Source organism: Castanea sativa, chromosome 8, assembly GCF_040712315.1.
Source record: "Castanea sativa cultivar Marrone di Chiusa Pesio chromosome 8, ASM4071231v1".
Lineage (NCBI taxonomy): Eukaryota > Viridiplantae > Streptophyta > Magnoliopsida > Fagales > Fagaceae > Castanea > Castanea sativa.
Genome location: NC_134020.1, coordinates 40,298,064 through 40,325,053, shown reverse-complemented (window position 1 = coordinate 40,325,053; position 26,990 = coordinate 40,298,064). Strand labels below are relative to the sequence as shown.

Here is a 26,990-nt window from a genome sequence, read left to right as displayed (position 1 = left end):
GTTTTTTTCACACTCTTTCACACACTACCCTTACATAATTCTCACCTAAATACAGAATTTCTACATACTGAATTACAAGCAAATTTGGCACAGAATAAAGCCAACAGATGGTTGATTAAATTCAACCTTAAAATCTCTCAACCTTAAAATCTCCCCCTTTGGCTATTCCGTGACAAAACACCCTAAAAAAAAGCCTCTAGACTTAAACGTGAGTTTGGGAACAATAGCAAAATTCACTCACACCTAAATCTAGAAGCTGTGATGCACTTAAAACATATATACCTGTACCCTGAAACACTTGCACAAAACACATTAGACCCTTAAGGTAAAGCAAGTAATAAAATGACAAGTATAATGTAACAAGTAAATTGCGATCAAGTAAACATGATATAAAACATATGAGCAACTTGATCATACACCAAAACAGTCATAAATAAATGACTATAATGATCACATAGCAAAGCAAATGATCATTCAAACATGCATTCAATGAAGCACAATAGCATAAGGATGTAAGCATGTCCAACACTCAACCGATGCAAGAACACTAAGGTAATTACATCAAGGATACAGGATCCAACAAAGACACAAGAGTATTAAAGAAAATGCAAAAACATTAACTAAAAGAACTATAAAGCAAACAAGAAAACAAACATAAAGAAACACAAACAAAACAAAGTTTTCTTATTAACACAATGTCTTCTCCCCCTTGGTATATGCATCTCCTTTATGGAATATCTCTTCCCCTACAAATGTGCATGAGAAATAGAATTTATCCTCCTAAGAATGTGCACAAGAGTCATATAGAAATGAAAAAACTATCCGGTATACTACTCTAAAGTATACTCTCCCCCTTTTTGACATGAATAGACAAAGGGTCAAAGGAGAAATGAGGGCAAGAGATGAAGGAATGAACAAGGATAAAGATGCATGATGGGTGTAAGATGAATGAGAAAATGAAGCTTAAACAAAAGACAAAACACAATACTACAAAGCATAAAGTAAACATGACATGCTAGGATGAGGCAACGAGGTATAGACCAATGCATGACAAGGGTAGCAAAGGTGTGCGCAAGAGGTAGCTATGTGCAATGCATGACCTATGCATGGAAAATGCACATGTGGGGCAAGGCGTGTTAAATACACAACCAATGAACCAAACATGTTCCTAATGAGGAAACATGAGAAACTCCAAAGTTTGGTACTCATCGGAGTCCAAACAAGCAAGAAAATGCCTAAAAGTCATTTTATCAAACACCTAGCGTGCACACTATGAACAACAATGTGAAACAATGCATGAACATCATGAAATCCACCCTTAATACATTTTTTTTTGCCACAAGGGGCCAACATCCAAAGTAAATCATCAAAAGAAACCAATCCTATACAAAAATTTGACAAAACCCTATGATGAAAATCTCAACCAAGAGCACAAAACTCTCCACGAAAAGGTCTTTAAAAAGCTGTTTCTAGGCGTTTCGCGACTGGGCGAGTCGCGAAAATTTTTGCAAGTCGCAAGTGAGTCGCAAAAGCTTCTAGATGAATTCACAACTTGCGTTGCGCAATTGACGAGTCGCGAGATAAGTTGTAAAAATTTTCGAAGTCGTGAGTGAGTCACGAAAAACTTTGACACCTGTTTTTCAACACAAAACATGTTTAAAATAATGAAAAACAAAGTAAGCACAAAACATGAACACAAAGAGTGATAAAAATCACTTCCAAATACATATAAAATTATCAAAAAAAATTTTAGTTTGATCCATATATAAATGAGCACACACACATCACATTTAAACAAGTTCAATCGAACAAATGAATAAGGCATTCATTGAACATTAAGCATGTGTGTTGTGTGTGTGTATCAAATGTGGAATAGTCCTTAGTTTAGAGTGAAATTTCAATGATCAATTCAATCAAGTCATATGCAATTAATACTAAGTCAAGTGGTCTATCTCAAATATAGATATGAACATATATGACCTCCCACAAGAAAATGATTACATATCTTTGAAGCTTTTCATTTGGCTTCTTTACGATTCATAACATTTGATCATTTTTTTGGTCTTTATATCTCTTTTTGAGATCGATGCCTGAAATTTTTGATATTTCAATTTGATAAACAAGCCTTTGGCTTTTGGGCACCATACATTTTCAATACAAGTCGCTTTCTTTTTTTTCTAGTTAAATACTAGTATGTGCGACGACTTTTACATCTCATTATCTCTTTTTGAGATTTGACATTTGTTGAGCTTTTTAAGCAAAAATAAAAGAGTGGGAAGAGATATTGGCACAAGTTTACGCATATATCAAAACTAACATGACTATTGACTAATTATTCATGACAAACTTAAAGATCGATTTACAACAATCACACATAGATATCAAGATTTTTCCCACAAAAATAGATGTGCATACGTAACAAGCTAAGCTCGTAAATGCACTACGTCATTATTACGAAGGTACTAGGCCAAACTCACATGTGATATGTGTTCAAACATATACAATTAAACTTTTTGAAAATTTCACTTTTTATGTAGTTTTGGATTTTTTACTCAGATAAAACTAAAACATAAAAGTAAGATCAAAACTAAAACAATGCATGCAAAGATCAAAAGAATTAGATCAAGGACCAAAAGAGCAAAAGCTCAACTATAGGAACCCTTTCTCATCCAAACGGAACTATTGTTTGGAATAAGTGTCTCAAGAGAAATGAGACAAGGGTTAGAAGAATGAGAACTAGAGATGCACATAGACAAGGAGTTAAGAGCATTAAACATTTTCTTTAACAACATGCTATTTTCACTTAAATCCGGTTTACCTTTTTAGCACAGCTTCCCAGAAGCTCAAGTTTCTCTTTTCTTTTGATTCTTTTAAGAGCATGAAACTTGGAGCATTGAGGTCTTAAATGACCAAAGGCACCACAATGTTGACATACAATGTGTTTAAGTCCACTAGGCTTTTTGGGAAGGGATCTAACAACATGGTTTTGTTTTCTTTTCAACTTATAACATTGAGGTCTTATATGACCAATCACACCACAATGGTGACAAGTTGGAACAAACTTAGATCCATCCAAAGCCTTAGGTTGAGACCTTAATGGAGGCTTTGACTTACCAGCCTTTCTCTTTACCTTTTGATTTCTTTTGTGTAGTGGAATATACACCGATTTGTCCTTTGAGATAGAACACACAATAGACACAAAATTGAGTACCACAACATGATTGCAACAAATATTTTCATCCTTTTTAGCAATAGGTTCAGTAATCAAACACTTGGCATGCATCTTAAAAGATTCATTTTTACATTTTAGATCATCAACAAATTTGTTAGACAAAACAAGTTTAGCATCCAAGTCCATATTCAAACATTCAAATTCTTTCAGCTTTTCAAGAGAATTTTCAATAAGTTTCTTATATTTCTCAACCAATTTATTGGATTCATTAAGCTTAACAATCATATCATCATTTTCACAAAATAACTTACTCAAATTCTTATGAAACTTCTTAGAATTTTTTTTCAAGAGTTTGATATTAGGAATATCAACAACACCTAAGGATTCATGTAACATAGCATCACAATCATGAAGATTATCACTCATAGAGGCATTTTAACAAACATGTAGCATGTTACATTCATCAACATCCAAAACATGCATAGAAGCATACAAATCACTATCCATGGCAAATAACATAAAGGGTCAAGGATCACTCTTAGGTAATGAAACCACAACAAGTGCACCCGCTCTAATACCAATTGAAAGTTCAATAAAATGTTTAAAACACCTATGAATGTTTAGACCCCTAAAAATAAAATTACCAACACAAGCTTATACACAAACAATATAAGTGCGGAAAGATGAATATAAGCTGAAACAGAATTGGTAAAACACTCTAAACTGAAATTAATCACAACCACAGCAGTAATTAAAAGGTAAAGAGTAAGGAAAGAGAAATGCAAACACAAAGATAACACGACGATGTGTTATCGAAGAAGAAACCGAAGTACTCAGCGAAAAACCTCTTCGCTGCCTTCCAAGCGGTCAATAATCCACTAGAGAATGAAATTGGGATACATGAATAGCAGAAGACCCTCCAAGACTAATCTACCCAATGCATCTAAGCCCTCCAAGCTTCTTGCTCCAACAGGGTTATGTCGAACATTGTCTTCTCTAGCTTACCGAATCTCGCAATAAGCCCATTGCATCCGCCATCCTTGGCATCTTCCAATGCTTCCCAAGCTCCAAAAACACTCGACACTCTAAATGGGTGTGGGTAGTGTTTTGGTACAAATCTCCTCTCAATGGGTATAACAATGGGAGAGGGAATGAGAAGAGACTACAAAGATTTCTCTTTAAGAATGAGTAGCTCTCTCCAATAGGGTGGGTGTGTTGTAGAAACCTCTCTTAGGATTTTTCTCTCTAAATAGCCACACTACATTTTGTGGGAATGAGGGTATTTATAGTAGGGTATGTGAGGAATGTGACAAGTCAGTTTTAATCCAAATAGGGTATTCTGGCAACTTGGCCTCACGACTGAAACGAGTCGTGGGATAACTTCCAGGCCAGACTGTACTTTTTGTCCTATAATGCTCCAGCTGTCGTGACTCTTCAGCTCCCTGCATGATTTACACGTGTGCCACTTTGGTGACTTTCCAGTCGCGAGCCAATCGCGAGATCCAGTCGTGAGACTCCTTTGAATTGCACACATCTTGAGTTTTCTACGTACTCTCTTATACACTACCCTTACATAATTCTCACCTAAATACAGGGTTTCTATATGCTGAATTACAAGCAAATTAGACACAGAATAAAGCCAACACATGGTTGATTAAATTCAACCTTACAAATACACTGATTGATTATAGTGACGGATTGATTATACTACACATTTCCATTAAATACAATGTCCGAATCTTCAAATTAATTCAAATTAGTAAGTCATGCCCAATATATAACAGATGTTGAGGTGTGGCTAGAAGATGTATTAGCTTTCCTTTTTGGGTAGAGATGTATCAGCTCTTCTATTAAGTCAAAATTCGAATGATGCATGTAACACACAAAAAATGAATAAAACTTATACTAAAAAATATGTTGTTGTTCCCTGATTAGTAAACAATGTTCAAGTTCAACCTCCAAATGGAAGGACTTGCCTTGGGAACTTGTATATTTAGGAAATACATTTAATCGGTAAGATGGCTCTGCAAATTATGGAGAATCTTGTATCTTTCTCTAGCTCTCTGTAATCTCAGTGCTCATCAATTTTGTTAATCAATCTCATAGAGGAAGATTAAAGCCATGATAGGCTCACCACCACTTATAGCTCTAGTTGTTTTTTGCTGCTTGCTTCTTCGGCCAGCTGTTGAAGGTAGCTCAATCTCAATCTTAACCTCAAAATAAAACCCAAACTCCTACAGATCCTACTGAAGGTGTGCCTCTCTCTCTCTCTCTCCACTATGGTCAATGACTCTATGGGTTATGCAGCAAACCCGTTTTTGTTTATAATATAATTAAGGAATTTTGATCTTTTTATCCCAATTTTTGTATTCTATAGTCTATGACTCTACGTGTTACGCTGAAACCCATTTTTTTCTAATATAATTAAGCAATTTTAATCTTTTATCCTACGTTTTGTATTCTATTCTATGTTCTATCAATAATAACTACTTGTCATATATTTATTTAATTATTCTTATAAAATAATTGAAGTTTTAAAAAAATATAGGTGAAGTGTAAAGTGGAACATGGAATAGAATTGAGGATTACTATTCAAAATGGGATGAGTCCTGAGTTTGTAAAAAAAAAGTGTTTTCCTTTTTTTGTTTCAACTTTATTCTAAAACTAGTATGTAGTCAAACATAGTTCATATAAAAAAAAATTACATTTTCTTTCTTCTCTCTTAAATAGTTAAATTTTTTAAGGCACACTAATATAAACCTTATAAAAAAAAATTCTTTCAACTTTTTTAATCTTTTTTATTTTTTTATTTTTGTCTCTCTTTAATTATCTTCTATCTTTCTCTCCCCAAATCCTATCTTCCTCTCCTACCACCCCGTAACCCCCAATCCCCTTAGTGTCTTCTTTCTTTCTTATCTTTGTCACCACACCACTCCCCTTTCTAAAATTTTCCCCTTATCTTTCCACCATCTCCCTCTCTCCAAAAGAGAAAGTTTATGGATCCAACAAATTTCACAACAAATACGTCAAATTGTAAATGTATGTGAATATATATATATATATATATATATATATATATATATATATATATATATATATATATATATATTTAGAAAGTTATGTTCACAAAATTTTCAATACAAATTCTGAGTGATAAGTTGTCACTGTTAGGCAAAAAAATGATGTTTGTGATGGGCATGAATTAAAGCTAGTAACAACTTGTCACATAAATTTTTTTTGAAATTATTATGAAAATGTTGTGGAAGTTGTATTTTTTTTTTTCTAAGGCATTGCTTCTCTCCAAAAACTTCACCCAAGCTCTTTTTTTTTTTTTTTTTCATCTCCCTCTCTCCCTTTCATTCTTCTTCTTTTGGATCCAAAAGTCCAAAACCCAATTGTTTCTTTAATGCTCTGACAAAGGGAGACAAAGATTGGAATCATTCTTCACATGTAGTTTCAAAATCTTTCTTTAATGCAGAGAGAGAGAGAGAGAGAGAGAGAGAGAGAGAGAGAGAGAGAGAGAGAGAGAGAGAGAGAGAGAGAGATTGGAATTGTCCTTCACATGTCGTTTCGGAATCTGAGATTGGAGATCTTCCATTAAGCCATGCATGGTAGTTGTTGTGATTTTGGGTTGAGAGAGAAAATTTGTTGTTTAGATTTTTGGTTGAGAAAGAGTGTGTGTTGCTGTGATTTTGGGATGAAAGAGAGAGTGTTGTGATCCATACTTGGCATTTTGAGAAAAACCATAGCATGGAACTTGCATTAAGTTTATTGTATTAACTTTTGGGCCAAAAACATAATAGTGGAACCCCAAAAAAATAAGCTAACAAAAAAAAAAAAAAACTCCTTTATTGAGAAAATTTAGAGAACAACAATAGGAGTTTTTTGTGTGGCTATAATAGATTATTTTTTGTAGGTCCCACTATTATGTTTTTGTTCAAAAAATCAATATAATTAACTTAATGTAGGTCTCATGTTATGGTTTTTCTCACCATAACATGTCTGCTAAAAAACGGCTAATCAAACTCGCCAAGTCTATGGATATAACTAATTTCACAAATCATAATATTTTTCACAAATCCTATTTTGTGTAATAGCATCATCAACCATGCTAGATCATTTAAACACTCACAAATTGCAATAAAAGTGGTGGGACCACATAATCAATGATGAGCTCACCGTCTAGTAAATCCTTAACATTCTCTAAATTTCCCAATTCCTCTTTTAAGTCCATCGCCTCTAATTTTTCGTTTGTCCCATAAGGAAAATTATTAGGTACTCCCAAAGTATAATGATGTGGTTTTTCCTCCTTTCACATTCGTGGTTAATCTCATTAATTAAATTCATGGTCGAATCTATCATGAATGTCAGGAATAGGGATTACTACATCATTATACTTCGGTAGTACCTAATAATTACTCTGCCCACAAAGACCTCAAGCCACATAGGTGAAAAATCCTTGGTTCTTCCTTGCTTAAATTTCTGTTTAAAAATAACATAAGGGGTTTGATTGAAAGGTTGGACCTATATTTTACATTGTCACTAGTTTTGTTGTGTACATGTTTGGGTTTCCAATATTAGTTTTGTTGAACTAAAATTGGTAGGATTCTCAAGTTAGGGTGTTTAATATTTTTTGTAAGGCAAACAAAACATGTTAGTCTAAAACCAACTCTGTGGGCGCGCGCGCGCAAATTAGGTGTTCATATGAACACCCTAACTTACATGCAAGGCCATATTTTAGGAAAAATATTGAAATTAGGGATTATTTATATGGAATGGAATAAACGAGTTATGAATCTTAATGATTAGGGGTAGTTATTTTTAGTTTTTGAATGAGATTTTTGTTGAATATTTTATTTGTTTGGTGTTGTCATGCATAATCTTGTTGTTTGGGCTATGATTCTTAGAGTTGTGCTAGAGAAACAACAAATTGTCATAATATTTTCACAACAGTTGAGGTGTTAATTCCTTATAGGTCAAAATAAAATAATATAATAGTATTAGATTGAAAATGTTGTGAGACTTTGTTGTATCTATAGAATTTCTCTAATTTTTATTATTGTTATTAAGGATTTTATTTTTTTGAACCAAAGTTTTTGGGATTCTCAAACCAGTTATTCAATATAATTTTTTTAGTGCAGACAAAACATGTTAGTTTAAAAATAGCACAAAATTTAGCTACAAAACTAGTGGCTACAACCTTACTCAATAAAATAAACATTACTACATATTTTGAAAATCTAACTGTTAAATTTCATATTCTTTACACTCTTAATACACATGTCAAATTTTGTGTCAATCGGATATTATTTACTATATAATTTATGAACTTATATTTTATGCATAATTTTAAACTACAAAACTTGCAATTTAAACAATTTATTGATGACATATCTATCGATTTTTAATTTTCTAGAAAGTTTACAAGCATAAATGATATAAGAATAAGATGTAATCCATTAATACTTTTGTCAAAATTCACTTTTACTAAAAATATATTGAGTAAAATTATAACCATTACAACTAATTTTGTAACTAAATTTTATAAATTAAAAATAATGTCTATATAATTTTTTTGTGTTTTTTTTTTTGGGGAAGTGAAGCTGCCACCGAAAATTCCGCAGCACTTTAGGAGGCGGGGGCCATTACTGGATTTTGATTCCTGCCTGTACTTAACAGAACGACTTTTTATTTTGAATTTTTTTTGCAGTGGGAGTTTTGAATTCAATATTTCAAAAATGGGGGATCACAGCACCATCAGGTCTATGGAATATAAGTGGGGAACTATGTAGTGGAGCGGCCATCGACTCAACCCAGATCGACAACCCAAACTACAACCTCTTAATCAAATGCAAGTGTTCTTCTAACTCTACTTGCCATATCACCCAATTGTACGTGTCTCACCTTTTATATCCTCATGTTTTGTTTCCTATGCTTCTCAGCCTCTCAGATATGGATATCACTTATGAGTAATGAATACTTTCTCTAAAAAATTTACCAATGAATTTTATTTGACTGTAGTTTTACTGAAATTTTGTTTAACAAATTCAAAATTTACTAATACTAGGAGGACATAATAAAAAATAAAAAAAATTAAAGGTTCTGCTTAGATTTTTTTTTTTTTTTTTTAAATTTTTAAAACCAAGATCACAAAGAAAAAAGCTACTCCGCCTACAAGTCTTTAAGAGATAGAGAGAGTTTACATCAAGTGTAATTTGAATCCATTTTTCTGGTATAAAAGTTGATTGGTATTTGGAGATTACAGGTGGAAGAATTTCATTTTTCAATCTATTGGCCATTGTCTTTGACAAAAACTTCTATAAAACATTGCATAAGCTGATCCGGTGATATTCAGTCATTTTTTTGGGAGCTTTTGTTTTGGGGAAAAGGACCAAATGAGTTTGACTGACTTGATTCGGGAATTTTTTTTCTAAATAACCAAATCCCTCAAACAATTTCATTAGTTAGTAAGGTTTCGAAACTATATAGCAATCTAACAAATTGAATCTAAGAGACTCGATTTTGCTTATTGAAATCGAGCCCATAAGCATCGAGTTTCAGGTAGAATTCGAGTATGAAACATTTGATTTGCTCTGCACGTAATGGAGGAAACCAAACGCGAAAACCAGGAAGAAGGAGCCCTTGCCGCCGCTTCTTGGAGTGTCCCTTTGGATTCACATGGGTTTGGGTTTGTTGCTTTTGCTGAAGATCTTTGCTGAAGATAAGAGGGCGTGGGTTTGCTCTGGGTTCATGTGGGATCTGGGTTTGTGGGATCTTTGTGCTAAAGAACAAAGGGTGTGGGTTTCAGTGGGCGTGGAACTCGAGTGTCTCACTCTCAAGTATGAAACTCGAGTGTGAAACACTCGATTTCCATTTGAAATCGACGACTCCTGGCTCAAAGAGCAAAATTGAGTCCAAGGGACTCGATTTGTTAGATTGCTAAATAGTTTCAAAACCTTGCTAGCTAATGAAATTGTTTGAGGGATTTGGTTATTTAGAATTGAAATCCCTTAATTCAGAGGTGTACCTTTGTTTAAGAATTCCAGCATTGTTTCTGTTACATTACCTCCAATAGATGACAAAGACATTGCCACATCACTTAAAAAAAGCCACATCATTGTCCGGTTGTGTAATGCTCATTCTTTTAAGCACTGCCTAAAACTTTAGGGATCATCCGTGTATTTTGGCCAAATAAGTTTCACCAAACATGCAATCACACAAATGATACATTTTTATGCTACCGAGAAAATCTAGGATCACAACCTTTTTGTACTACAACTTTGCCATAACTCTGGCATGATAGATTATGAGTGGTGAAAAAAAAAGCCATGGATCCAGCTGGTCATAGTTTGTCACATAAGATAGTTGCAGAAAATAGTGTGGTAAAGATTGTGGTCCTAGAATAACTCTATGCTACCCAAGAAAGAACAAAGCTGCCATGGGGCATGGGGTTGCCCTTATGGTGCTCCCATGTGCCCTTCTTTTATTAAAATGTTTTGAGCATGTAATATCATACGCACAACATACCATCAAATTGAGCATAAAAAATAAAGTAAATTTTCAGTTTAAAATTTTGATAGAATGTATTCTCATGTGCAAATTTAAGTCACAGGCATCTATCAGTCATATGTAAAAGTACGGAATCTACACTGCAAAATATCTTGCGCATCTTAAGTATATGAATCTTTATTTTCATGTTTGATTTATTTATTTATTCTTTACAGGAAGGTTTATGCCTTGAATGTTGTTGGTGTAATCCCAGATGAACTATGGACTTTAACCTTCCTCTCCAATCTGTATGATTTCTTCTTTCTATATGTTTGCTTTCTTGCATATTGCATGAATATTGATTAATTATTTTTCATGTAAATTAGAATTGAACTTAGACCTTGAAACTGTAGTGCATTATGTCAACCAATCGAAATCTAAATTAGATGATGTGGTGCACTGGTTTTACAGGATGGTTCATTTTCATTATTTTTTGCTAAATGTGCTAAGTTTCCAAATTTCTTTCAGGAATTTGGCCCAAAATTACTTGACAGGTTACCTATCTGCGTCCATTGCTAATCTAACTCACATGCAATACCTGTAAGCCTGTTTGAATTTTGATTTTAAACTCATGGGATGGGACATATTACATCTTCTGTTAGTTAACCATTCTCTTTCTCTTTTTTTCCTGATGTTTAATAAATTAGGAGTTTTGCTGCCAATGCACTATCAGGGACAGTTCCAAAGGAACTTGGAAATCTTACGAATTTATTATCATTGTAAGTTACCCTCATTCAGAATTTGTAAGTCATGTGGCATCTTGGTGGTGGTGGATTATTTTTTTTATAACGTGGATGATTCAAGGTCCACAGGATGCATATATAACTTCCCTTTGAAATATTTGAATAAGGGTTTCACAAAAATATGAATTTACTAGTCACCCAGATGCAAGTCTACAGTACACCCAGGGCAGAGCCACCTTATGCATTAGGAGGGCCATGGCCCCTCCAAATCTTTTTAAAACCTCTCTAATTATAAGTAAAACTAGGCTACAATCATTTTGAGTTAAGAGCTGGCCCCCACAAGATTAAAAGATTGGCCCCCCCTCTACACATCACTCATAAAATTCTCCCCACCCCAAATCCCAACTGTGCAATGATAAAAATTAACTCCTCTTGTCTTTTCCAATCTTCTCTAAAGCATGATAGCCACATCCATATTTTTTTAGTTTTTAGTTATACAATTTTTGTGAAAGGATAATACTGAGGAGTAGTACTTTAGATTACTTGATTAAACTCATATGTATTGAATTTAATTGTCCTTGAAAATAATATTATTGTTTGTATTTTATTGGACATGTTAAATATGTGCTTAAATTTAATTGAAGAACCTAATGTATTACATTTAGAACATTGTACTTAAGTTTTACACTTTCTCAAAACTATTACAATATCTCCTTCCACTTACAATTCCACAAAAGACTCTCCTCATCACGGAAAATTATTGTGTACTCTCGAAGTACCATAAATGCGTGCTCTTTCCTCTCACATGAATGGTGGGTCTCACTAATTAAATTCATGGTGAGACCCACCATTCATGTGAGAGGGGGGAGTACGCATTTATGGTACTCCGGGAGTACCTAATAATTTTCCCCTCATCACTTGGTGCTCTCTCTTTAGTTTCTCTTCATTAATTCTTCCATAAGATGCTCTCACGTAATCACATTTTCATTAGTTTCTCCCTCTTACTTGACAAAGAGTTTTCTTATTTAAAGCTAAGCAAATATTGAGAAATACCAACTTCTTTTTCTTCTTCTTTTTCTGCAGTTTTGTTGTATACTTATATTTGATTTCTATGCATGTTATAGACTTAATGGATTTTCAAAAAAAAAGGAGAAACTCAAGAGAAAAAAAGACTTAAGATGCTTAATTGGTTGATTAACTTGTTAGTATTTTGATTTTTGAGTGCTATAGAATTACACCGACAAAAAAATTCTATCAATAAGCTTGTGTTATAGATATACCGTACTTTGAGTTTTTCGTTGAATCAAAATGATAATTTTACCTTGGCCCCTCCAAGCAAAAATTCCTCGCTACGCCCGAGTACATCAATTCTGTTACTTTCTGCATTTCACTTAAACTCTCTTTTGTGCTGGAATTATGCCTTTCACATACTTGATCATGATGATCTGCACTGAGAGAATCAAATCCTTGGTTTATAATTCTTTTTCTTTTTTTACTTGTTAATTTTATAGGTCTTTTCCGGAAAATAACTTCACCGGTTCTCTCCCGTCTGAGCTTGGGAATTTAGTGAAATTAGAACAGCTGTAAGTTTTAGTACAATATAACTTTCCATTATCAGTTTTAGTTCAGAAAATCTATTTGACTATATTTTATAGTAGGGTGAGGCAGACTTTGGAATGGTTCTAGTAATATCATGAATGTGGCTTAAGCTCATAAGAACTTTGTCACAACAAATATTATATGCCAATTTCAAGGTTTTGCATATGCAAGACTGTATATGTTATCCCAGGACATTTAAAAAAAAATGTGAATCATAATTTTTAAAATATATCTTAGTATTAGCATTAATGAATTGGTGGAAATGACACGGCTATTGCAGAGATTTATCGCCAGCAATTAAATTGAATATGATATTTAATTTGTAGATGCTTACCGTGTGAAATTTTGAAATTGTTCTCATGACAAGTTTGCAACTTGATTGAGAATCTAATGATGGCTTGAGCCTTGTTGTTTGGTCGTTAAATTCATTAACCATTACTACCAAATTTTATTTGGGCTGATGATAGGAAATCAAATATGAATTGATTCATGTAAATTTTTACCTTGACAGCTACATAAGTAGTTCTGGAATTAGTGGTGAGATTCCTTCAACATTTGCTAATTTAAGAAACCTCCAGACAGTGTAAGAACTACCTCCCAACTTTTCTCAATTGCAAACTTTCTAAAATATACATAATGATTAATATTTTAAAAACTTTTTTGATAAGATTGAGGAAATACTTCATGTGGTCTCAGGTGGGCATCAGACACTGAACTCACAGGCAGGATACCCGACTTCATAGGGAATTGGTCAAAACTTATTACCTTGTAAGATGATATTGCTAGCCCTATCCTAATTGTTTCTCTCTAAATCATGCTTGATAAAGCTCAAGTTTCATAGCAAAGTCAAAGTGAAACATTGTTCATTGTAAGAGTCATGGTTTAGAATTTTAGTGTTTACTTGTACATTCTACCTAAAAGATGCAATTTTGCACAATTTATGATTAACTACTTCAAAATACTTTTGTAGAAAGCTTGTAGGAAACTCTTTTGAAGGTCCAATACCCTCAACGTTTTCCAATTTGATTTCTCTGACAGAGTTGTGAGTGTCTACATCTCTTAATTATTTATTTGTATTGTGCAGATCTGTAAAGCTAACAATTTCGTGTGTGATATTATTGTAGGAGAATAAGTGATTTGCCTAATGGGAACTCTTCACTAGCATTTATAAAGAATATGATTTCTCTAAGTACCTTGTAAGAAAACACCAAAGCAGCTATGTTTCAGATTCCTAATGATGAATATACCTGTTTTCTTTCCTTCTTTATTATTCTTCCAGGGTATGGTATAACAGTTTAGTTACATGTGTTGCAGAGTGTTGAGGAATAATAATATTTCTGATTCACTTCCATCCAATATAGGAGAATACCAACAGTTGACACAGCTGTAAGTAATACCAATATTGGAGCTGGAAATGTGTTAGGTTAAATTTGATTATTGTTCATAGCAATGGAACCAGGAACATATCTATTGTTTATTAGGTTGGACAACCCCTACATGCAGAAAGAAATTTATATGAGTCCTTGAACTAAAACTTAAATGATAAATACTCATCAAGTTAAGTGATGTAGTTATCAAGTTCCTCATGGTTTGCAAAATGAACTCACCCTGTTTGTAATTGAATAAGGGCCACTTCATATTATTTCAAACTCGTCCTATTTCTTTTCAGCTTCTCTTATCTTTTCTCCATCTTTTTTTTCTTGTTGGGATGGTGTATTTGGCTTATATTTTACTAACTCTAGTTGCATAAGGATTTTAATTGTTAATTACTTCTTGTAGATAGCTAGTTATATGTATCACACAACCATGTGATAATAACTTTATTATCAATACATAATAATAATAATAATAATAATAATAATAATAATAATAATACTAATACTAATACTATTATTGTTTTACTATTTTTAGGGATTTGAGCTTCAACAATATAATAGGACAGATTCCGGACGCACTTTTCAATTTGAGTTCGCTCTCCTACTTGTAAAATATACCTCCTTTTCTTAATTGCATTTTATTCATCCCAATATTGTTATTTATTGTATTGAACCATGTACTATTGCTTTCATTATCAGGTTTCTTGGAAATAATAAGTTATACGGCACTCTGCCTGCACGAAAAACCACATCTCTTCTCAACATGTAAGTACATAAAACATTATTTTAATAGAAGCGCATTATGAAACATTTAAAATGGAGGTGTCTAACAATTAGCTTTCTAATTGAAAAAGTCCCTTAATTGTTGATTGAATGTATGAGGCTTTTATGAATCTATGATGTATATATACAAGAAGTTATATTCAATCTGATGTCAAGGGGGTAGTATGACTCCCATCTCTTATTAACACTAAGCTATTTTAGGGTGGTGTTTTGGTAGAAAACCTTGAGTTCCACATCCCAATATCTTGTATGAGCTAAGTAAACATTTATATATAGTGAGCTATAACAATCTTATGGAGAAAATGCTTTTACATTGGGGGGTTATAACACACTCAGATTAAACAAAGATTTGATCTCATGTAATTTTTTGGTGACTACTCAAAAATGAAGAAGTATTTTCTTTTTCTTTTATTTTGGGGGGAGGAGATTGTTCACCAATTGAATGGATTATGTATCTAACATCCTTGTTATGTTATGCGTGCAGTGATTTGTCTTACAATAATTTAGAGGGAAGCTTTCCTTCTTGGGTCAGCGAACAAAATTTACAACTGTATGTATACTATTGTTTTTGAAATTTTTTTATATTAGATTTACTTTTCCTGATATTCTATAACCTGCTACTCTGGAATAAAAACTGACATTCTGATCCTATGCTGTATAATATGCAGTAATTTAGTTGCCAACAATTTCACTATAGAAAGTTCAAACAACAGGTAAATTTCTCCATGCTACATTTTCTTATTTTAATGCCAGAAGTTTTACCATAATGAAACAAATTGTGTTTCTAATCTATTTTAAAATGTTATTAGTCTTATTAATTATGGTGGTGAAGTTGTTAGAAGCTGATAGCCATATTGGTTTTAACATGGTAACTTGTCTCAAATATTTTGGAACTTTTGTTTTACGAGGAGAATGAATTATCATTAACTCAATACTCCTGAGAATTATGATGTTTTACTAGCAGTAAATTATAGATAGAAAATCAAGTAGCTGCTGTCTAGCATGTAAATTACTTAAACATGTCCATTAAAAGGAGTGGACCAATGGGCGTCTGATGCAGGACAAATGCTTTGATACCAAATTAATTTGGGGATTTGTTGTTGGGTTTTGGGATAGGTAGGGCTACTGTTTTGAAAATTGATGGAAAATGAACAGAAAAAGTAAGAAGTAGAAAATATTCTCTAAGCCTCACACATGGAGATCCTGAGCATGACAACTGTAGTTTCCAACTCCAACAACCCAAGAGTCATCAGTTACCAAGGTATGCAAACTGAAGAATTCATTTTATTAAGTAGAATGGGTCAAGCCTGGTCATATCATCTTACAGTGATTTACTGTCACGCCCCGCCCCCGTGTGCATGATATTGTCCTCTTTGGGCGGCCTGAAGGCTCTCTTAGTCCTTCAAGGTTTTGTTCTTTCCCAGGTTGCACTGGGGAAAAGGCCTCATACACAACAAAGGAGGGCATTCCTTATAAGCACATCCCAATGTGCTTCCCTAGGCAATGTGGGATTTCATGAAATGCAAGACCCCCTTTTGAGTCACTACAATGTATAGCGTAAATGTGGTTAGCGCTTTTCCTTGGGTCATTACATATGGTATCAGAGCCGGTCCGGTAACCCCATGTGGGCTCAGAGACACTACCTCACAAAGTGGGTCCTAACGAGGACGTTAGAGATTTAAGTGGGGGAGATTGTGATACTCCAATTTGATTGATTGTGTGATGTGTGTGAGTGCGTGATGAGTCCCACATCAAGTATTTACTGGGTTGAACTGGGTTTTATTAAAAACTGCAAGGAGCTTCAATTATGACTAGTTCTTTTGAGGTATACTGCAGATGTGGCTAGCGTTTTTCCTTGGGTCATTACATTTACATGGTCAAATGAGCATCTAATCTATGTTTTCCTCGTATAGAACAATATAAAAAAAAAAATGTGTTGGGAATATATACCTGTGTCTATGTGCAAATTAAATTAAATGATAATAGCCCAAGTAATAGAAACAAATAACAATAGACCAAGCAAGCACCGAGAAAAAATCACGACCACAACACAAAGAACACCAATCTTAATTGGAAAACCCTCCCGTGTAGCAGGAAAAACGACAAGGAAAATCTAACTAATTCACTATAATGAAAAAATTTACAATACTCAAGTTTAAGCCCAAACTTGAGCTCACAATAAATTTAGCAAGTACAAGAATTGATCTCAAGAGTAAATACACTCTCACCACAAAACATGGGTCCTAGTGAAATCAATACAACAACAAGATCTTCCCTATGAGTACTTCAACTCTCGGTGGTTTTAGCACGCAAACAATTCTTCAAAAGATAACCCCCAATTTATCTCCATTGTGTGTTGTTAAAGGTATTAGGTTTATGTTTATGTAGTGGCCCAAGAGGCCCAGTTATGTTGTAAGCCCATGTAGGGCTAACCCTACCTTCTCTATATACTCTATTAAGGGGCTACTGTATGTAATTGAGAGAGCTAGTTAATCCCACTTCTCTAATTCTTGTTTCAGTCTCTCTCTATTATTTTATTCTCGTCTTTAATTTGTGTGTAGCTTGAGCAAAGAAAAAATATAATTTTTTCTTTTTCTCTCATTTGGCTTGCTCTCATTCACGCTGCCTATCCTTTCTACTTCCTGTGTGTAAGCTTGTATCACACACACACCTCTTCTTAAAATAAGAGAAGGCTAACTTTTCAATGACTTACTTTAACCACAAGCTCATGGCTGGACCACACCATGCTATGCACCCAACAAAACGTACAGTAATTATGCGGATAAATTGCTTTCATAACTAGTTCACAAAGTCCAAACGTACCAATTCTGCCTAAATATTATTCGTTTCTCTTTATGGAAGTTTTCTGTTGAGAACCAATTTCATAATATATTAACCTTTTGTGATTGCAATTAATACCCTATATTAAAAAAACACAAGTCATAACTCATGTAGTGTGCATTTAGTAGCGTATTTGCTAAATATAAAACAAAAGATATAGTTTTTGGTAAATTATTGGTTAAATGTGTGATAAAATAAAAAATAAAAGATACCTTTTTGTACAAAAAAGATATTTTTGTTAAATTTCAAGTTAAAATTGAGACAAAATGTAAAATGAAAAAAACAATTTCTTTGCCAAACTCACCCTAAAAGAAACCCCTTTCATCATGGGGCAATGATGGATTAGTATTATTAGGATAATGTTTATTTGCATATCACCAAGATATCATTTCTCATTACATGTGTGACAACTTAATCCTAATAAGAATATTTGCATCAATCAGATATATTTGCTTTAATAAATAGTGTTTCATGTGCACCAGTAAACACTATATTCCTTGTCTAAGTGTATTTCTGTTCTGCTTTTAGTGTTTTGCCTTCAGGATTGAACTGTCTTCAACGGGATTTTCCTTGCAATAGAGGCACTGGATTATGTAAGTACAATTAACATACTTAATTGTAGGATTGAAAAGCATTAGTAGGTATTGAGGCCAAACAACAAGAAGATTATACTCTAGGATTGGTGTTTCTAAGAAGAATACAAATTGATCAAACTTCAAATGTTTACAATATATTGATATGGATGCAGTACAACCAGGATGCATTCCAAATTTCTAGTAGACATGAATATTGGATCTATATTTTTAAAGGGCTGATTTGGAAATGCATCATAGCTATATTCCAGTGCCAATTCAGTACTCAGTAATTGATAATGGTAGCATAATGTACTTCAGAGAAAAATTGCAAGGTCAATGGACCTCTGCTAAGAACCCTTTGCTGGCGATCATTAAAAGAGTATTTAAAGCTTAGGTTTGATTAAGTCAATCTTTTGTCATTAGCACTTAGTCACACACTCAACTTGCAGAAAAATTAAATTATTTTTGAGCATGCAATACCTAACAACCTAGGTGAAAATTTAGACCCCCGATTGCAAATTTTATGGCTAAGTCACTTTTAATAAAACTAACCAATTAAGTCGAGCATATGTGATTAACCAAATTCAAAATTCATGGTTTGCAATAAACAATATAAAGCAATTAAGCAATATTTAGTGTGGAAAATAAAAGGCAAACCACAAGAAAACATAGCTAAGTGTTTTTGAAGAGGAAACTAGAGCCCTTGGTGGAAAACCTCTCTGCCAACCCTCCAAGTCGGAGCTCCACTAAAGAATAGATGCAATACAAGATTTACTATAGACCCTCCAAGCCTACATCTCTGTAAGTATTCAAGTCCTCCAAGCTCTTGCTTGCATCCGACTTCTCCAAGTACTTTCTTCTATGGAGTCTTGCCGATTGAGCAACCAACCACTAGTCACCATGTGGAACTTGGAATTAAACTTAGGCTCTCCAAAGATTCCCAAATACCAATCTTCTCTCTAACACTCAGATAAGCTTTAGATGGTGATGGTAAAACTCCTCTCAAGGTATAGACATGGTGAGAGGGAAAGAGAAGAGAAACGCTATGGGTTCACTCTATGTTTGTAGGTTTTCTCTCTCTAAGATTGAGCACAGGAAGCTCTACAAAATCACTTTATTTCTTCTAGGATTTCTTGGAATTTTGGAGTTGTAGAGATTCTAGAGGATGGGTGTGTGTTATTCCCTTTTTCTTTTTTGATATATAAAAGATATTAGGTTATAGATATCTAGATATGGATATTGCATTTGTTTGGTGTGTGTGTGTGCGTGTGTTATTCTTGAGCTGGCTGTGGCTTGGATCAAGTTGCTAGAATTTTTCCATTAGGCAAAGTCACGAGTTGCTCGCAGGATATCCAGGTCGCGAGGCTTGTGGGCCTATGGCTCACATTAAAAAAGCTTTCTCCATTATGTGACATGTGGCATCTTCGTGGGCAGCCATGGCACGGACAAGTCGCAACACCACTCTCTCAACAACATTGACCAGACTTTGACTAGGTTTAAGTACACTAACTACATGTAATCCCTGTAGAAAATACATTAGAATATAGAGAATTATATGTAAATTTGACACGAAATAAAGGCAACATAAATACAGGGAAAGACATAACTTAAAAATTTTTCAACTTACATTTCTAACTTATTTATAATAGACTACTAGAATAAATTAGGTTTCTAAATTCAAGCATGTCCACTACGGAAATGATTAGCATGCTTATGAACACAAAATTAATGACCTTTTTTGAGATTACACATCAATGACTTCTTCTTTTATGTTGGATTTCAGATTATGACTTTGCAATTAAGTGTGGTGGTCCTCAGATTACCTCTTCTAAAGGGATTGTGTATGAGAGGGATAATGAGACACTTGGTTCAGCTACATATTATGTAATTAACACGGACAGGTGGGCAGTTAGCAATGTTGGATATTTTAATGGGACCAATAATCCTCAGTATACAAGTTATTCATCATCTCAGTTCACGAATACTTTAGACTCAGAGCTGTTCCAAACAGCTCGACTCTCTGCTTCATCATTAAGATACTATGGCTTAGGGCTCGAGAATGGAAACTACACTGTGAGCCTCCAATTTGCAGAAATAGCTTTTGATAACACTAACACTTGGCGAAGTCTTGGGAGACGTGTCTTTGATATTTTTATCCAGGTCTGCATCATATTATCAAATTGTTTTTGAATTACTGTGTTTTATTTTAAAATGAAGTTTGCATTGCCTAAAACTTTTTTTTGCCCTAATATACAATCACGAGGAAAAAAGTGTATGCAGAAAATATGACTGTCTTATTCATCAATGCAGAAATTTTCTTGAATATGATGCATATATACTATTGAAGGGAAATGTCTATTACAAACTGCCTATTACGCACAACTTTGTGTGCACTAGTCAATTCCCTACGATTGAAATTATCTAAGTAATTCTAAATTGACCACTAGAGGTTCTCTATTTTAGTTGACTATGGTAAAACTGTTACCTGTGTAATTTCTTCTCTACTTTTGCAATTAATTCCAAAACCCAAAAATAGATTTGATATCCAAAACATGTCTATAATCATGAAAAGGATTTTGAATGAAACCTTTGATGTAGTCCCTCTCAAATTTTCCCATAAACTACCTCCTTCCTCTTATACTCATTCCTGTCTTTTTGTGAACTTTTGAATTTGTTTACCCCAGGGGAATCTTGTAGTAAAGGATTTTGACATACGAAAGAATGCTAGTGGAGCCTCTTTCCGAGCTGTTCAGATACAATATAATAAGGTTCAAGTATCAGAAAACTACCTTGAAATCCATCTCTTTTGGGCTGGAAAAGGGACTTGCTGTATACCTAATCTAGGCACTTACGGACCTTCTATTTCAGCCATCAGTGCTAGCCCAGGTAATAAAGTGCAAAAACTGTAGTTTCAAATCAGAAGATTAGGTACTAGTTTCCTCACATGTTAGTAACCATGTCATTGACTATTTTATTTTGGTATAGAATTTACACCCACTGTCAGTACAGACCTCCAAGCAGCAACAAGAATAGGACTGGTTTGATTGTGGGTCTCGTTGTTGGTGGAGTTTTGAGCTTTCTGTCTGTTTTCGTGGTTTTCTGTATTGTTCGAAGAAGAAAACCGCCAACCAATGATGATGAAGGTAAGCTAAAAATCATGTTGCACATACATGATAGTTGTCAAACTTGATTCAGTTTTCTCAACTTGTTAGCAAAATGGAGCTCTTTCCTTTATGTGTTGCTATATTACTCATTATTAGTGAGTTGGCCTCTGCATACTTAATATTAGGTTGAGTAGTGTATCATTTCATATATACATTGGCATTTTTACCAAACCTCTTCTATACATGTCTTGGAATAATACACATGCACACACGGATATAAATGACCCGGGAAAAACATAAGTTATGTGGCCACTGGCCAATGCAGCCCCAGGGTATAGAGAAATTTCCGCAGACTAAGCTTGCTACCAAATATTTAGCATCAGTCCAACAACTTTCTGCTCTAAAACACATTGATGGTTGATGCTTAAGAAAAGGATAGTTCCTCAGTTTAGCATGCAAAAACGTTGCTGCATTTTCTGATTTAAACCACTCAACCAAATCGATTACTAGATAATGGATTCAGTGTTACAACCTGTGTTTATGTTGAAATTGCAGAGCTCCTTGGAATAGATGCTAAAACATGCATTTTCAGCTATGCTGAACTAAAGACAGCTACAGAAGATTTTAACCCTGATAATAAGCTTGGGGAGGGAGGATTTGGACCAGTTTATAAGGTAATTCCTTATTCTAATCAAGAACTTTAGTGGCTGAACCCAAGCCATTGCCTTAAATTTGACTATCTGATATAAGTTTAGAGCTGCTATACATCTATTGCTATTTTCAAGCAATAGCAATTAACAAATCACAGATTGAAACATCACCCTTTATCTTTTTGTTTTTTTCCTTTTGTTGTGAATTTGCATGGCACTCCTTACCATGATATCTTGTTCCTGTGACTGGCAAGTAGTTGGCAATTGCAATTATTGTTTAAGTATATTGATCCAAAAATAAATGAAGATTCATGATCCCGTAACATTCTATTTTTGCAGTAGTTCTAATGCACATGGATCTTCTGTTATTGTTTTCTTTCAACTTTAGTAAGAGTCGGAAGCTATTCAAAATTCTTGATCAAATGAACAAACCTATTTCTTTAGTTGTTTTCTAATTTAGGCCATTTTCCCAAATTTATACTTGTCTAAGTTGACATAACATACTTAACACTTTTTTTTTACCCTTTTTTGGCATGATTACACATTCAAATTATGGTTTTTGTGCCTTCTTTTACGGCTACTGTGGATTTGTAGGATTCTTCAGTCTTCAGTGTAACTTGTTCTCTATACCTATAATTTCTTATGTTGAAATGAGGATCTCAACTGCAAGAAGTGAATCTGTTTTTTAAAATCACTCATTTACAGAAAACTACTTATAGAGGCTGATGAATTGATAAAAGAGGGAAAAATATAATTTAAACCTTATAGTTTATGATTAATTTCAAATAAACCCTAAACTTCAAAAAGTTATATTTAAATCCGTGTGGTTTCTCAAAAGTTTCAATTAACCCCTTCTGTCCATATATCCTATAACTCTGTTATAGGAATCAATCCAACCTATTAAGGTTTTATTGAAACTTTTTAAAGTTAGGGTCTTAAAATGTAATTTACCCAAAAAAAAAAAACATTATTGGACACACATCTAAGTAGTCTCACTTTAAACAAACTATTTTGTAAATATTGAGTGGATGATTCCTTAAACTTTATATCCTCATGGATGGTTTAAAGCTGAAGTAATTGTTTACAAAAATTGTTAAAAATGGACAGTCAAGAAAAACAAATCATTTCTACTAATGTTTATTAGATTTGATATTAATGGGAACCATTCGAATATTTACATTTTGTGGAGGGTACAGCATTTTCAGTGATCACATTTGGTATGAATAAAGAATTACCAAAACGTTTTTAGTGTTAAGAGATTCTGACCAAAGAATTGAAGTCATTAGCAAACAAGATTTTATTTGTGTTGTTCTAATTTATTCGTTAGGAGCATCAAATAACAATTTTATTTTTCTTTTCTTGACATTTGTATGGTTGGTTACCTGATCTAAGAAATGGGATCCATAAGATGATCTTTTGGGTAGTTTATAGCTTGCTAGATGTATTGCTTGTATCATTGGAGGGAAAACCACTCTAGAAAGCAAATATTAGATTTTAAAATCGAAGTTTTGGGCCAAATGAAAGCAATCTAGTGCTTTGTAGAACATTTGTATTGGGCAATCTTGTCATCCCTGCTGATTCTTTTCCTTTGAATAGTATGAGGCATGAAATTGAAAATGATTGATCTGCACATCATTTTCAACTTCATGGTGGTGATAACCCATTGAGCAGCTACTGTGTTTTGAGTTTTTTCCATACACATTTTATATATAAAGTGTTATTGTGTGGTTTTGTTTTACATTGTTTGAGTTGAGCCATCAATCAGATAAGAAGTGTAAATTACATCTGTTAAGCCATCCATCCTAATTTGCCAAACTCTCCTTTTTCTATTTACTTTGATGGATTAAAACCATATGTAGATCTGTAATTATTTTTAAGAAACATTTTGTTCGGTACTTTGTAATAGGGAACACTTAATGATGGGAGAGATATTGCCGTGAAGCAGCTGTCTGTAACATCACACCAAGGAAAGAACCAATTCATAGCTGAGATTGCTACTATATCTGCTGTGCAGCACCGTAACCTTGTGATGTTGTATGGATGTTGCATTGAGGGAGATAAAAGATTGCTTGTGTATGAATATCTAGAGAATAAAAGTCTTGATCAAGCATTATTTGGTATGTGAGCGCATCATTGTTGTTGCTCTATCTGTGTGTATGCTATCTAAATTAAAATATATGTACTTGCATGAGACAGGAAACAGAATTATGAATCTTGATTGGTCAACACGCTTTGATATATGCTTGGGTGTAGCGAGAGGTTTAGCTTATCTTCATGAGGAGTCACGGCTTTGAATAGTGCACAGAGATGTGAAGGCCAGTAATATCCTGCTTGACTCTGATCTCATCCCCAAAATATCAGACTTTGGCTTGGCCAAACTTTATGATGATAAAAAAAGCCACATAAGCACCCGCGTTGCAGGGACCATGTACGATTTTAGAGGCATAGCTGTCACCTTGTCTTTCTAAATTACATAATTCTATATTTCGTGTTACTGATATATTTATGTTAGTACTATTTGTTCATGTGATTTTTATTGATGTAGTGGGTATCTTGCACCGGAGTACGCCATGCGTGGGTTCCTTACAGAGAAGGCTGATGTGTTTGCCTTTGGTGTTGTGGCTCTAGAGATTGTTAGTGGGAGGCCAAATTCTAACTCAAGCTTGGAAGAAGAAAAGAAGCATCTTCTTGAATGGGTATGAACAATATTTTTGTCCCCCATAATTGGATGGATTTTTGTCCCTCAAAAAGTTTCTATAGTATTTATCTTCATTTGGATATGTGTTTGGGTCATGACAATCATGATCCATCCACAACTCTCTCTCTCTCTCTCTCTATATATATATATATATATATATATATATTTTGTTTTGTTTTTTTTTTTTTCTGCCAAAAGTTGAAGTACCATTACAACTTGGATCATAACTTATCAAAAATAAATAAATAGATAAAACTTGGATCACATTAAGAGGAAAGTTGGATTTTCAAACAAAGTAGAATAATTTTATTTTCTTATTTAGAATATTTGAAAATGAGTCCACTTTGCAACATGTCTCAATACCCAAATCTACCTTGGTAAGAGGCTACCTTTTTTGTGACCAAACACTATGTAATGGTCTCTTTCCAAGTTATTTTATGAAATTCAAGATAACACAAGTTTTATTTTTATTTTTTGGTTTTTCATTTTTATTCATAATTTTTAATGTTCCTGGTTTTTAAGTTTACATATTCTTTGATATTGAATTGAATGTCAATCTTGATTTGTCACAAAACATTTAAAATAAGTGCTTAAAATGGAGTGATTATTTAGATTCACAAAATAAGCCTGTGAATGAGTTGAGGGAAAACATCAGGATTTATCTAGATCCCCTGTAAACACCTGTTTCATCTATTCAAACAATTAGAATACTTGCTACCAATACTCTTATACTATATTCTGAACACTTAGATTTTTTGAAACAAAGAGTATGACTTTGGATAAAATAAAATGATGGAAAAGAATACATATGGCTGACCCTGACTATTGAGAATTCATAGTCAATCCCAAAAAAGTTGGGATTAAGGCTTGATTGTTACTATTGTTGCTATTGTTAGACTCATTAAAACAATTGGATTATTCACTTGCACCACTTTTGTACTATAATTTTGAACCTGTCGAAAGTTGACTCATTGAAACAAATGGATCACTCACTGGCACCACTTGCATACAATATGGTAAAAGTACTCTGACAACTCAGGTATCTTTCTCAGATTTGGCAGTTGCATGAAAACAACCGTGAAGTTGATCTTGTGGACTTTACATTATCAAAATTCAATGAGGATGAAGTAAAACGATTGATAGGAGTATCTCTTCTATGCACTCAAGCATCCCCAACGTTACGGCCATCAATGTCGCGTGTGGTGGCAATGCTTTTAGGAGATACTGAAGTGAGCACCGTAACTTCAAGGCCAGGATATTTGACAGACTGGAAATTTGAAGACGTAACCAACGTAATGAATGAGGTTGCAACTAAAGGTATCAATTACAAATTATCATCATCAAGTACAAGCATGGTGAGTGATGTAGACATTCCACCAACAAATGCTTCTTAATCCATGGTTGGTGAGACTATCAAAGAGGGGCGATGAGAATTATCCTATTTTTCTTCAAAAATTTTCTGGTGTGTAAATTCAAACACTTGTGTGCATTCTTCAATTCAAAAATCATATATGTATTTAAATAATCATAGTCATAGATGTAATTGTTTAGCATGAATGTTTCGATTTTCCTTTTGTGAGTTTGACACCGTAGTTTCATTATACTTTTTGGTAAAGGCGTGGTTTGTGTCATGTTGTAACTGAAACATTATCATATGCACTATTCAAGAAGCTGTACATATGTTTTGCATGGAGATGTACTCTTTTTTTTTTTTTTTTTTGACTGCTACTAGGTGAATTTCTTATTAAAAAAAGGCTATCTCACTTATCCATTCAACAAGGTGAAATTGAAAGTATACAAAAATACTATATAATAAATATTTAATATTGGGCATAATGCTGATATGTAATTGAGTCAAAATGTATAATTAATTGATTTTTCAATAGCGGATAGACTTCTATTATTGGTATCAAAACTCTTCTTTTTCTTATGAAGATAGGTCGGGATTTTTTCTAGGTATT

General features: G+C 33.6%; 1 pseudogene; it reads left to right on the top strand.

Moving 5' to 3' along the window:
• The window catches only part of LOC142607920 (putative LRR receptor-like serine/threonine-protein kinase At1g56140), a 29,123-nt pseudogene extending 2,401 nt beyond the window's left edge, over positions 1-26,722 (top strand).
• Positions 26,723-26,990: the final 268 nt, after the last annotated feature.